Below are 12371 nucleotides of genomic sequence, written 5' to 3'. Positions count from 1 at the left end.
TTTTAGTTGGATACAGAATTACAAATGGATTTGATTCTGCAATCCTTGTTTGACTCTTATGCACCGTTCATAATGAATTTCAATATGAACACGATGGTGAAAACCCTGTCGGAACTTTTGAACATGCTGAGGACTGCAGAGCAGGACTTGAAAAAGTCCAAGCCTATTTTACTGGTTGCTGCTAGTAAAGGAAAGGGTAACAGCAAGGGTAAGGCCAAGCCCAAGCCTAAGCCCAAAGGACAGGTTGCTTTTGGGCCTAAGAGTGGCATAGGGAAAAAGCAAAGTAGTCTGCTTCTTTTGTGGCAAGCCTGGCCATTGGAGGAAACACTACAAGGCTTTCCTCGCAAGCAAGAAGAAGTCAGATGCTACGACTTTAGGTATGTTTATGATTGAGAATAACTTCTCTTCCTCAACATCTTGGGTCATTGACACAAGATGTGGTACTCACATTTGTACTAATGTGCAGGGACTAAGGCAGAGTAGATTGCTCGCCAAGGGAGAGGTGGACCTACGAGTTAGAAATGGAGCGCATGTGGCTGAATTAGCTGTAGGGACTTAATGTTTATAATTGCCTACGGGCTTGTTGTTGGAACTACATAATTGTTATCATGTACCTTCTATTTCTAGAAATATTATTTCAGTATCCGTTTTGGATAATGTAGGGTATCCTTTTGAGATATCTAATGGATTGTTGTCCTTTAGTTTGAATGGTATTCTATTTGGCAGTGCAACGTTATATAATGGATTATATGTTATTGATTTAAACAATAAAGATATTTTCAATGTTGAAACCAAGAAAGCTAAACATAGCGATCAAAACCGGACATACCTCTGGCACTGTAGATTGGGTTATGTTAATAAGACCCGTATTGCAAAACTTCAAAGGGATTAATTTTGGACCCTTTTGACTTTCGGTCATTTGAGATATGCGAGTCATGCCTATTAGGCAAGATGACCAAGTCTCCTTTTACAGGACAAGGTGAAAGAGCTATTGAGCTGTTAGGCATCATCCATAGTGATGTATATGGTCCACTAACAGTTGAAGCCAAAGGTGGATATTCATACTTCATCACATTTACTAATGATTTTAGTAGATATGGTTATGTTTACCTTTTGAGACATAAATCTAAAGCCTTTGATAAGTTCAAAGAATTCAGGAATGAAGTACAGAATATGTTGGGCAAAAGTATTAAAGCTCTTTGATTGGATCAAGGAGGTGAATACTTAAGCTCAGGGTTTTCTGAATACCTGAAGGAAGGTGGGATAGTATCACAACTCACCCCTCCGTATACACCCCAACATAATGGAGTGTCTGAAAGGAGGAACAGGACCTTACTTGATATGGTTAGGTCCATGATGAGTTTTACTGATTTACCTGCATCGTTCTGGGGTTATGCCCTAGAAACTACGACTTACGTTTTGAACCGTGTGCCGTCAAAGTCTGTAGATAAGACTCCATATGAGCTATACAGTGGGCGAAAGCCCAGCTTGTCTTATCTAAGGATTTGGGGTTACGAAGCTTATGTTAAGAAATTGACTTCGAACAAGCTAGGCCCAAAATCCTGTAAATGTATATTTGTGGGGTATCCAAAAAAGACCAAAGGATACTATTTCTACCACCCAGAAGAACGCAAAATTTTTGTNTAAATCAAAATCATAACCCAAACCCCATCCATTATTAAATCTTTGTAAATCTAAATATAAAATGTAAAAAGGAGATACACATACTTAGACGAAATGTTAGGAGGAGGAGAGGGGGATCTTTGCCGGAGAAGATGTTAATGGTGGAGGAGAAGAAAGTGTTAATGGCGGAGGAACAAGAAGATATAGAGGAATGAGGAAGAAGAAGATGTACAGGAAGGAGGAAGAAGAAGAAGATGTAGACGAAGCCAAGAAGAAGAGAAGAAGATGCAGAGGTAGAGATGCGTTAATGGCGGGAGGAAAAAGAACGTTTTTGGGTTTATTTGCAACAATTTCGGGTTTGTGGAAATATAGTATAATTTTGAAAAGATTACATTAATCTTAATTAAGCACTAATTACCCTTAATCAATAATATGCCTATTTAGTTAACATTTTAAAACTGATAGCCTTTTAATTAAATGTAAACTTCAAATGTCTTTTTAATAAACTCCCCCATTTTCGATGCCAAAGTGATGAGGACTATAGATTTTAGGAGTTAGTAATTTTTTTTTAACTTTTTTTACTTGTAAGGGTTCAAACGTTTTTCCATTTGGGGCAATTTTTTTTTTTTTTAAACCGGGTTCTGGTTTTTGAGATTCTCTTTAATTTTAGATTTATAATCTTTTAAATTTAAATTTTTTCTTTTTTAACTTTAACAAAAAATTGGTTACTTTTTTTTTAATAAAATCGGAAATTTGGTTTTCTCTATTTCTATCGACCAAAACCGAACCAGTTTTCTGGATAACCAGAAAACTACTTCAGTTCCCGGTTTGGATTGGTTTCTACATTTTTCTGAGCACCCCTACATTTGGGTGTTGTGGATACACCTCGACAAGAACTCATCGAAGTTAACAAACTCCATCAGAATAGGCACAGAGTCACTGAGCCAATCGTCGTCTACTAAACGGGAGGTTTTTTGTTCAATGTCGGAAATAGATCAACTATGAGGGTTTGTAAAAATGAGTGAAATAGGGAGGTAAGAATAAGTTTTAAGGAAAAAACTGTGGGAATTGTGAATGAAAAATTGGTGGCAAAAAATGGGCGGGAACAGTTTTAGGCAAATTTTTTTTTTTTTGTTTTTTATATACACCAAGTAATCCTAAAGTAATTGTTAGTTTTATTTTAATTAGTACCATGTCCTCGAGTAATCCTAAATTACCCAAGAAATCCTAAAGTAATAATTTTACTCAATGTAAAATAAATAGTGGGTAATTTTTCCTACCCTAGTAAATATATAGACAATTAAAATACTGTAACCACAAATAGATAATGTTGTCTTGTGATAGACCATGTCCTCGAGTTTTACATGTATCACATTCTTGTTAGTAAACGGTCTCGTATACGCAGCGGAAACAAAAAAAATAATATAATAGGATCATTTACATGAGCCAAGATCAAGGGTATAATTTTACAATTTTATCATAATAAGAATCTGCAGAAATATTAAACATGAGTTAAAAGAAACAAACGCACGTTGGAGGCTCCTCCAAATTTGTTGACGGATGTTTTTCTACTGATCCAAGTGTAGGATCGAACTTGCGTAGTCCACACGAAGACAATCTCAAAAGAACCAAAGAGGGATTTGCCAGATCCTCTTTGGCTTCAAGATTAAGAAGAAAGCAAATCAAATTGAATTGATTTCTAAGCAAAAAAAACTTCTGCCGTGGGAGTATTTTCAAAGGGGCTGCTGTGTTTTAATTTCAAAGAAATATTAATTAAATTCCTTCATTAACACACACACATTTTCCTTTTTATAGTTAATCAATTTGCCCTAATCCCATACGGAATAGGCTTGGGCTCCAACCCAAACGCCCCATGTTGCCAAACACTCCCAATTTAATATTTTATTTTCCATCATTATCTCAATTAAAATCAATTAATATATATTTAAATATATTAACATTTAACAATAATGATTTAAATGTGCGAACACACATTTAAATGTAATTTCACTTATTTAATTTTTCTAACAAATTAAATAAAGGCTACGACCTCAGCAAATTTAATTGCACTGTGAAATTACCAAAACACCATTTCGCCTTAAAAGACGAAAACGCCCTTCTTTCTTCTTGGATCTTAAATTGTCTTCTATGTGTGTGACCCATAGGCTCCTCATCATATCGGCAGTATATAGTATCGCGATTAACACCAATTAATCGTCTTACTAATACACAAACCAAGATTGACCCTTAGCAAGGCTCATGGCCACCCGATAGATTCGGATTCAGCAAAGTAGCTACCTGTCAACGATATGGTTACCGTGCAATTCGATCCTTTCATCATACGTTATCTCGACGAGACAAGGCATAAAAATAGTGTCACCTTGGTTACTCTCGATATTATGTATTCAGTTTCTGGACCAATGACCCGTATTATAAACTGGATAGAGCAACTCAATCCCACTGTGGCCACAGTTTTAGTGCCATTGCCATATACTGAATTGCGCCGTGAGATAACTTTCTCCCATACCCGGGAGTGATGATCCTCTATCAATCCCCCATAGTCTTGATACACTCCTTGATGCAGCCATCACCACCGTATTGACAGCTTTGAAAAGAACTATGTTAGGCTAGTGTCAAACTACACCAATTGGTGCACAAGGCACTCCGGTGATCTCAAGTCTAAGGATCACATGCACCACCATTCGTTAGAGGATTTGTTCCATAGACACTGGGGTTACCATCCATATGGAATCCTCTGGTGGGTCAGTCTAGTGAACTTGCTGCGGTGTAATCGCCTACAGCAAGCACCCATGTGTTGCACCAGGTTGTCACCAAACAACCTTGACAAGTGAGATCAGTCACTGCCTTTCGGCAGGGTCGTTCAACACTATGATAGCCTTACCGTATTATCTATGCCCTTACTTCAGAATAATACTGGGGCTACGAACGTTTCTAGAATGGCCATCATATGTGCTCATAGGGTTCTCACTATCAAGATTTTAAACACTTGATACCCTCATCACGGTTCTACCATTCTAAGGACATATATCAATACATATTGCAATAATAATGATTTACGCGATATAGAATAAAATGCCTTTTATTGATTTAATGAACATTATTACAAAGAGTCAATTCTACAATAATTGATTGGCTCTAGGGCATCTACTCTAACAATTCTTATGATGTGAATACCTGCATCCACTGTTTAAAGAACCGAACCGAACCGTACCTGTTGGTTAGACCAATCGAATTGGAACCTAGTACCTTTAACGGTCCGGTTCTCTCTAAAAACCGAAATACACATCGACCTGGTTTTCATATTGATGCCGAAGTTAATGAACAAGAAGAATTTCATAGGGTGGATGTGGAATCAGAGGTTGTTAAATTTGTGGAGCCAAGTAGTAAAGTTAGGGATGATGATATTGGTTTCATAAATGATGATAGTGAAAATGAGATGAGTGATGAAATTTTTTCCAATGACAGTGAAGATGTATAAGTTGAATATGTTATTGAGAATTAATAATATTTATTATTGTTATTCAAGAGTCAAACTTCTATGACATTATTTTTTATATTGACACTGCTTTTAATTTTGATTTCTTTTATTACTGATTGGTTTTACACTTTCAGTTATTTTCATATAAATATAAAATTACATTAAAAATTAAATTCTAACATACTAATGGCAACGATTTTAAGAAAATCGACACCAAAACGTTTTCATGACGAAACATAGATTGCGTTGCAATACGTTTTTGGTGTTGTTTTTTATATTTGCATCGCCTAAAACATTTTATGACGAACTATTTGTTGCATAGCCAGATGGATTTTGCATCATTTTTTATATTTGTGTCGCCAAAAACGTTTCACGACGAACTATTTGTTGCCTAGCCAGATGGATTTTGCGTCATTTTTTATAGTTTCGTTGCCAAAAAGGTGTTAGACGGGCATTTTGTCGTGTAGCTAAACTTCGTTGGCATCGCTTTCTATATTTTTGTCACTAAACACATTTTATGGCACCGTGCATTTGCACTGCTAAATACTTTTGGCTACGTTTTCTATTATTTTTGTCTCTAAAAAGTATCCACAGCGACATATGGTTACGTCGCGAAAAAATTTGGGCGTCGCTATTTGTATTTTCATCGTCAAAAACATTATGTGACGAATTATGTTGTCGCTAAGTTTGTCGCCAATTTGCTTCCGCCATCTCGTGCGAGAATTAGAAAGTTCACGAAACTATTAGCAACCAATTTCATATTTCGTTGCTAATAGTTACCTTTGGCGACGAATTGTGAAATCGTCGTTAAAAAAATCGTAGCTAAAAGCCTTTTTTGTTGTAGTGTGGGAAATGCATATGCAATAATGCATTAAAAAAATGCATTTTATTTCTTCTTTCTATTTCTTTTCTTTTCTTTTTCTTTCTATGATTTTCTTTTCTCTTCTTGTCTTGCTTGCCCAAGCCTCTCTTTTCTTTCTTGTTTCTTTTCTTTTCTTTGCTTGTTCAAGCTTTCTCATTCTTTCTTATTCCTTCTTTTCTTATTCCTTCTTTTCTTATTCTTTGCCGATCGGACTCTGTTGATGTATGGATTCGGAACCTTGGCCGTGTGAGTGAGTACAGTCCTCATCTACATGCACTCTTACGGACCGTACAAATTCTTTTTTCTTCTTAGGCCACTCAATTAAGGTGACGTGCATGTAGGAATTCTTCTTGGTACAACCCTCATCCACATACACTCTTACGGGTCATACAATTCTTCTTCTTCTTATGCCACTCAATTAAGGTGACGTGTATGTGGGAATTTCTTCTTAACACTCACGGTTCCCCATCACACCAACCTATTCTTTTCTCTTCTTTAACACTTTTTCTTTCTTTAATTCTTTAATGCTTATTCTTTCTTTCTCTTTATTCTTAGAATGTTTTATTCTTTCTTTCTTTATTCTTTATTCTTTCTTAAGTTTCTACACATACACAATTATATGCATATGGATGGCTCATGCTTAAAATTTCTTACTTAAATGCACTTATGAAATGCACATATGCAATGTTGCATAAAATTAAGGTTTCTATTCAACTCATACTTCTCTTAGGCATTTCATCAAACAATACTTGTGCATAAACAAACCCTAATGTAATTATCATTCTATTTGTTTCTTAAACCATCCAAATTGAGAGAAAAACTCTCTTGTAACATCACCATACCTACACGGCAAAAACACTCCCAAAAGTTTCTCCAATTCTTCCAATTTCAACCCATCATCAAACCATCACATACACTCCTCATATTCAAGTATATCCAACAACAAGCATAACTAATCATCCATCTCATCTCAATTTCTCAATAATCATAACATATGCATATTTAAAAGAAATCTCTACTCACTTGATTTTCTTAAACTTTAACTTGAGTTGGATTTTGAGTGGAATTTACTTACCTTATGCTTGAGTAGTCTCTACTAAGCTCTCTACTCTTGTTGGATTCAAATCTTCTCTTAACCCTAAGCATAAACTCCATAAGAACTCAACTTTTACACAAATAAAACATAGATAAAGAGCAAGAATCCTTACCTCTTGAAGCCTAAAATCAAAACCCTATGAAAAACCACTCAAAAGCCCTCAAAATCCTTGGAGGATTGAATGAAAATTTGAGAGAAAATGGGGGAGGAGTGTGGCGGTGGAATGAAGAAAATAAGGGTTTCAAACCCTTAACACTTTAGTTTATAAACACTTTCCCATTTTGCCCTTACTCTTTCTTAAAAATTTCATCTATGTCCCTTAGTCAATTACCATAATGCCTTCATTTTTAATGCATTCTCTATGAAATTCTATCTCTTTTCACTCCCCACTTCTTCAACTAATTTTGAGTGAAAAGACCATTTTACCCTTAATGCAAGTTTAAGACATTTTCTTCATATTCTCTTTAAATCACTTTAACAAAAATTAACTAAGGACTATAAAAAATAAATTAAATCATGTACCTCCATGTTGGACGTTACATTATCGGGGGAGGAGAGTTGGCCGCGCGTATTGGACAGTAAGGCGAAGGGCTGAATAGCGCGGTAACAATTTGCCTGAAATGACCCGCAGAACTTCGTATTTAAAAACGTCAAACTTACTAGGTTGTTGCTGGCCTCTCTTGGAAGGACCGAATGATGTTGCATGGCTCGCTGATTGACTATGGCTGAGTTGATTGGAGAAGCTATAAGCTTCTAGGAGTTTCAAATTAGATGATTGACAGTGCTGTACAGAATACACGTACACCTGTTTGAGTCCCTCAGAGTAATAAAAGTAGGGGTTTCAAATTCACAAATGATACAAACCATTATGATTGGTCGAGCCGTGTCGTGTGGTGGCAAACTGTGAATCTGCAAGACGAGGCAACAAAGATTGCCACATGTTTTGTCTCACACGAATTGTACGTGCAGGTGCAAGAGAAAGGAAATGAAAAGTTTTCGCCTATCGAGATCCAATCGGAGTTCGCCACCTATCCCTCTACGGATTGAAACACATTTAATGTGGCGTCTTTTCATTTTTGAACTTATTTCATTCTTAACCGTGTTTGGGAGAAAGATAGTAGAAAACTTTTCGTCTTCAGTGAGCTTTGGGTTTTTTACAACCATTCTTCAAGGTAAATCCTTCTTTCTTCCTCGATTTTTACTTGTTTTTTGTTTCATTCGTATTCTTTAGCAGTTTCTAAGTGTCTAGAACTAGCTTTGGAGAGATTTGGGTTAGTTTTGGTATAGAAAACTGAAGTTTTGAGGAAAGGCGGTTTTTCTTGATGGTTTTGTGGTAAACTGGTTTTGTGGAGAAATGGTTTTTGGGCTTTTGGTGGTTTTTGGTATCTTAGGGGAGAACGACAATTTATTTGGTCAAGCTGGACGAAGGTGTACACAATCTTGCTCGGTAGAAGGAAAGTTGAGTAGAGCGGGAGTTAGTCGTCAGAGCCGAGTGATGCCTGAGGTAGAGTCTTCAATAGGCAGAGCAGAGGAAACATGTAAGGGGGTGATGAGTATGAGGATGCTCCAACCATGGTAGTGTTTTCCGAAGATGGTGAGACAGCTCCAACGAGGGGTGTGAACATAGCTTTCCATGTTGGGCATATGTCGAGCGGGTCTAGTGCAGATCTATGCGACGATGGCTCCAATAACGAGGATTCAGATACTAGATCCGAGTTGGAGAGTGCTCACAAGGTGGATCGAGCTAATAGGAGTGAGGTTCCCTCGACTAGTTATGGACACGGAGATGAGCTGAGCCATATTAGAGTTAGGATGCTCGTTGATCATCTACCGTCTAAGCTTGAGCCGGTGGAGATGATGAAGATCAGGTATCTTGTAAGATACCTGATTCCATAGAGATGATAGTGCTGACTAGACACGAGAGGGTGGACTGGTCTGTGTCAGGCCAGATCAGCATCTATTAGCAGACCCTGGTAAAAAGGATGCGTTTTCCCATCCCAAGATTGGTGCGTGACATATGAGCCACTATGTTATTGCTCTAAGCCAATTGATGCCGAACATATGGCGATTGCTCACATTCATTGAATGTTTGTGCATGTGGCTTCACATAGAATTCAGAGCCATGGATCTGCTTTACTTGTACTGTTAGTGTATGCCATAGGAACCAATCGTGTTGTCGGTTTTAAGGTATTATATCTTGTAAATATTCTTTTAAGAATAGAAGAAAGAGTTCTGATTTCACATGTTGTTTACTACTTCATTTATACTATTTATAAGGCATGTGAAATGTTCGGATGATACGGATCTTTAGAAGATCAAATCATTGAAGCATTCCCAACGTAAGTAATGTTAATTGGGCAATAACATTGCATAGTAGGCATGCTGAATGCCTCCATTGAATATCATGTGATGGTATTAGTGTGGGTGATTATAAGAGGTATATCACTAGAGCATTGGCATGGATAAAAGGTTAGTGAACTGTTTGTCGACTATGACCGATTATGATGAATCACATGGACATTTGGAACGTGGTCAATGATATATTATAGGATCATACTAGTGTACCACTGATCCTTAGACATGAGACATCACGGTTGGACTCGACAGAGGATGCATATGATTCATATGGTGTATATACACGAACTAGTCATGTCTTGTGTAAGAAGCCACTTTGATCATATGTTATTCATGTGTGAGGACAAGTGATGGTCAAGATGGGATTCGTTGACTTGAAATGGTTTGGTCCCGAGTTCCCAGACGAATGTCAATAAACATTGGAAAAAGGAAATCTTTGGTCAGAGTATAAAATAGTCATATGAAAATGAGTTTTCATGATGACACGTTCCATTGTATTGATTGACAATTCAGATAAAGATTAAGTTAAGGGTTTTGACATACCATAAACCTATACTTAATCGGGATTAGACAATGGTGGGATTTTACCGCATAGAACGTATGAGCGAGAAAAAAGGTTCATTGGAGTTTAACTTCATTGTAGCTTAAGGGTTATGGAGCATTGCTAGATGCCTATCATAATCGGTGGGAGTTTTGATCATAAATAGTTATGACGAAACATATCGGATTGCGATATTGGGCCCACAGCTAGGTTACAGTGAACCTAAGTGGTCACACCTAAAAACCAAGTATGATAAGAGAGAGTAATACATATTGTTAAAGGTTAACGATGTTCAAGATGTAAATGTGTGCATCCGAATTTATGTATTGGTGAGAAATGATTACTCATGGGAAACTAGCACTTACTAAGGGTAATAAGGTAATTTGGTGTAACGACTCCATTCTCATAAAAATATGGATAGTAAAAGTACATGTAAAATAACATAAAAAGTTGGGCCCAAAATTTTCTTTTATTAAACACATGTATTCTTTATACAAATATATACAAGATTTGTATCATATGCAAAACTATCAAAATAGGGTGGACAGTGTAGCCAATTCTCTTCGTGTGCCGATGTCCATCCGACTGTGTCTTCATCTCGAACCTGCAAAAACATAGGGAACAACGGGATGAGCACAAAACAATGCTCAGTAAGTAAATCCTCTACTCAACTATCCCCGTATCTCTCTCTCTAATTCTTTCCCTAGAATTATTTATTTACTCTTTCTCTTATACAACTCTCTGTTTTCTCTTTCTCATAACTCTTTTCTACTAACCCTCTTTTTAGTAAGTCACGGCCCCATCTGACCGGAGGCAGGGCTGGGACTCGCTCCCACTCCCTGTGACTTCTACTCATTCTAGCCGATCGGACTTGGTTATGCATGGATTCGGAACCTTTGGCCATGTGAGTGCATAGAATCTCTCGGGTAAACTCGGGTATAGCCCTCATCCACATGTACTCTACGGGCTACACCACTTCTCTCTCTGATACTCATGCCGCTCTCTCAATGCGGCGTACATGTGGGAATACTCTACCCGTACTCACAGGTTCCCCATCGCACAACTACTGACTTCGATTGTTTAGCAACTATTAGCTTTTAGTCTATAGTGCTTATTCTCTCTTTCTCTTTACTCTTAGAGTAGCTTAAACTCAAAAATCTCTACTCTTTCTCTACTCTCTTCTCTAGTGCATAATTAATGCATAGTTAATGCACATAATGACTCATGCTCATAATGCATTTATGAGATGCAATAAGCCGTGTAGCAAAAATTAAGGCTTTTACTCTTACTTAGCTTCTTTCTGAGCATTTCATCATACAACTCATGTGCATATAAAACTCTACTCTAACTCTAACTTTTACTTTTCTCTTTCTTTAATCATCCAAATGGAGGAAACTCCCTCACAAACTCTAAATTTCCTGTCAAAAGAAAAGCACTTCAATAAGTTGCTCAAACCTTCCTCCAACTTCAATCAAACTCAACCCAACATCCAACAAATAAAACACTTCTCATAACTCAATTTATGTGTATTACTCATTAATAATACTAATCTCATTCATCTCATTTCAACAAACAAATGAATACACATTATATAAAACTCTTACTCAAAAGAGTTCTTAAATTCTCAACTTAGGTTGAATTTACTTACTTTATGAGGAAATAGCTTCTTTAACACTTCTCCTTTCCTTGGGGCTGCCTTCTCTTTACAACTTAACCAACACAACAACAACAACATGAGACTCTAATCAAAACATACTAAAACTCTCATCTAAAACAAGAATCCTTACCTTAGGATGCTTTAGATTAAAACCCTACTAAAAAGTTACTCAAAAGCTCTTGGAAATCTTTAAGTTGAGGATTGAGAGAATTTGGAGAATGGAGGAGGCGGGTGGAATGGGAAATGAAAGGTTTCTCAAAGACTAAACCCCCCTAATATCTCCTAACAAACTCATTCTTCCCATTTGCCTTACTCTTTCTTGGAAATTCCATCTATATCTTTGATTCCTTACAAACACACCCCATACATAACATATTCTCCATGTAATTTCCTTACATTTTACTCTCCACTTTTCTGCTAATTAGGGTAATGGTCAAATACACCTAAGGGAAAAAATACAAAACTCAATAAACTTTTCACCCGGCACGTCGCCGCAGCGAAGAAGCTTCCTTCGCCGCGGCGAAACTGTCCAGCAGCTTCCCCGTGGCTTCACCACATCTTGCCGCGGCGAAGATTATCTTCACCCCGGTGAACCCTGTACCGCAAAAACCTTCTAATTTTTGACTCATTTCAAGGCAAAATTCTCAACCTCTCAACAAACCAAAGCCAATCAACCAATATTCATAAAAACCGACTCAAATAAGAGCGAAAACAAGAAAACATTAGCTACGTACCTCA

Source organism: Pistacia vera, unplaced genomic scaffold, assembly GCF_008641045.1.
Source record: "Pistacia vera cultivar Batoury unplaced genomic scaffold, PisVer_v2 Contig676, whole genome shotgun sequence".
In the NCBI taxonomy this organism is placed as follows: Eukaryota; Viridiplantae; Streptophyta; class Magnoliopsida; order Sapindales; family Anacardiaceae; genus Pistacia; species Pistacia vera.
This window is presented reverse-complemented; position numbering follows the sequence as displayed.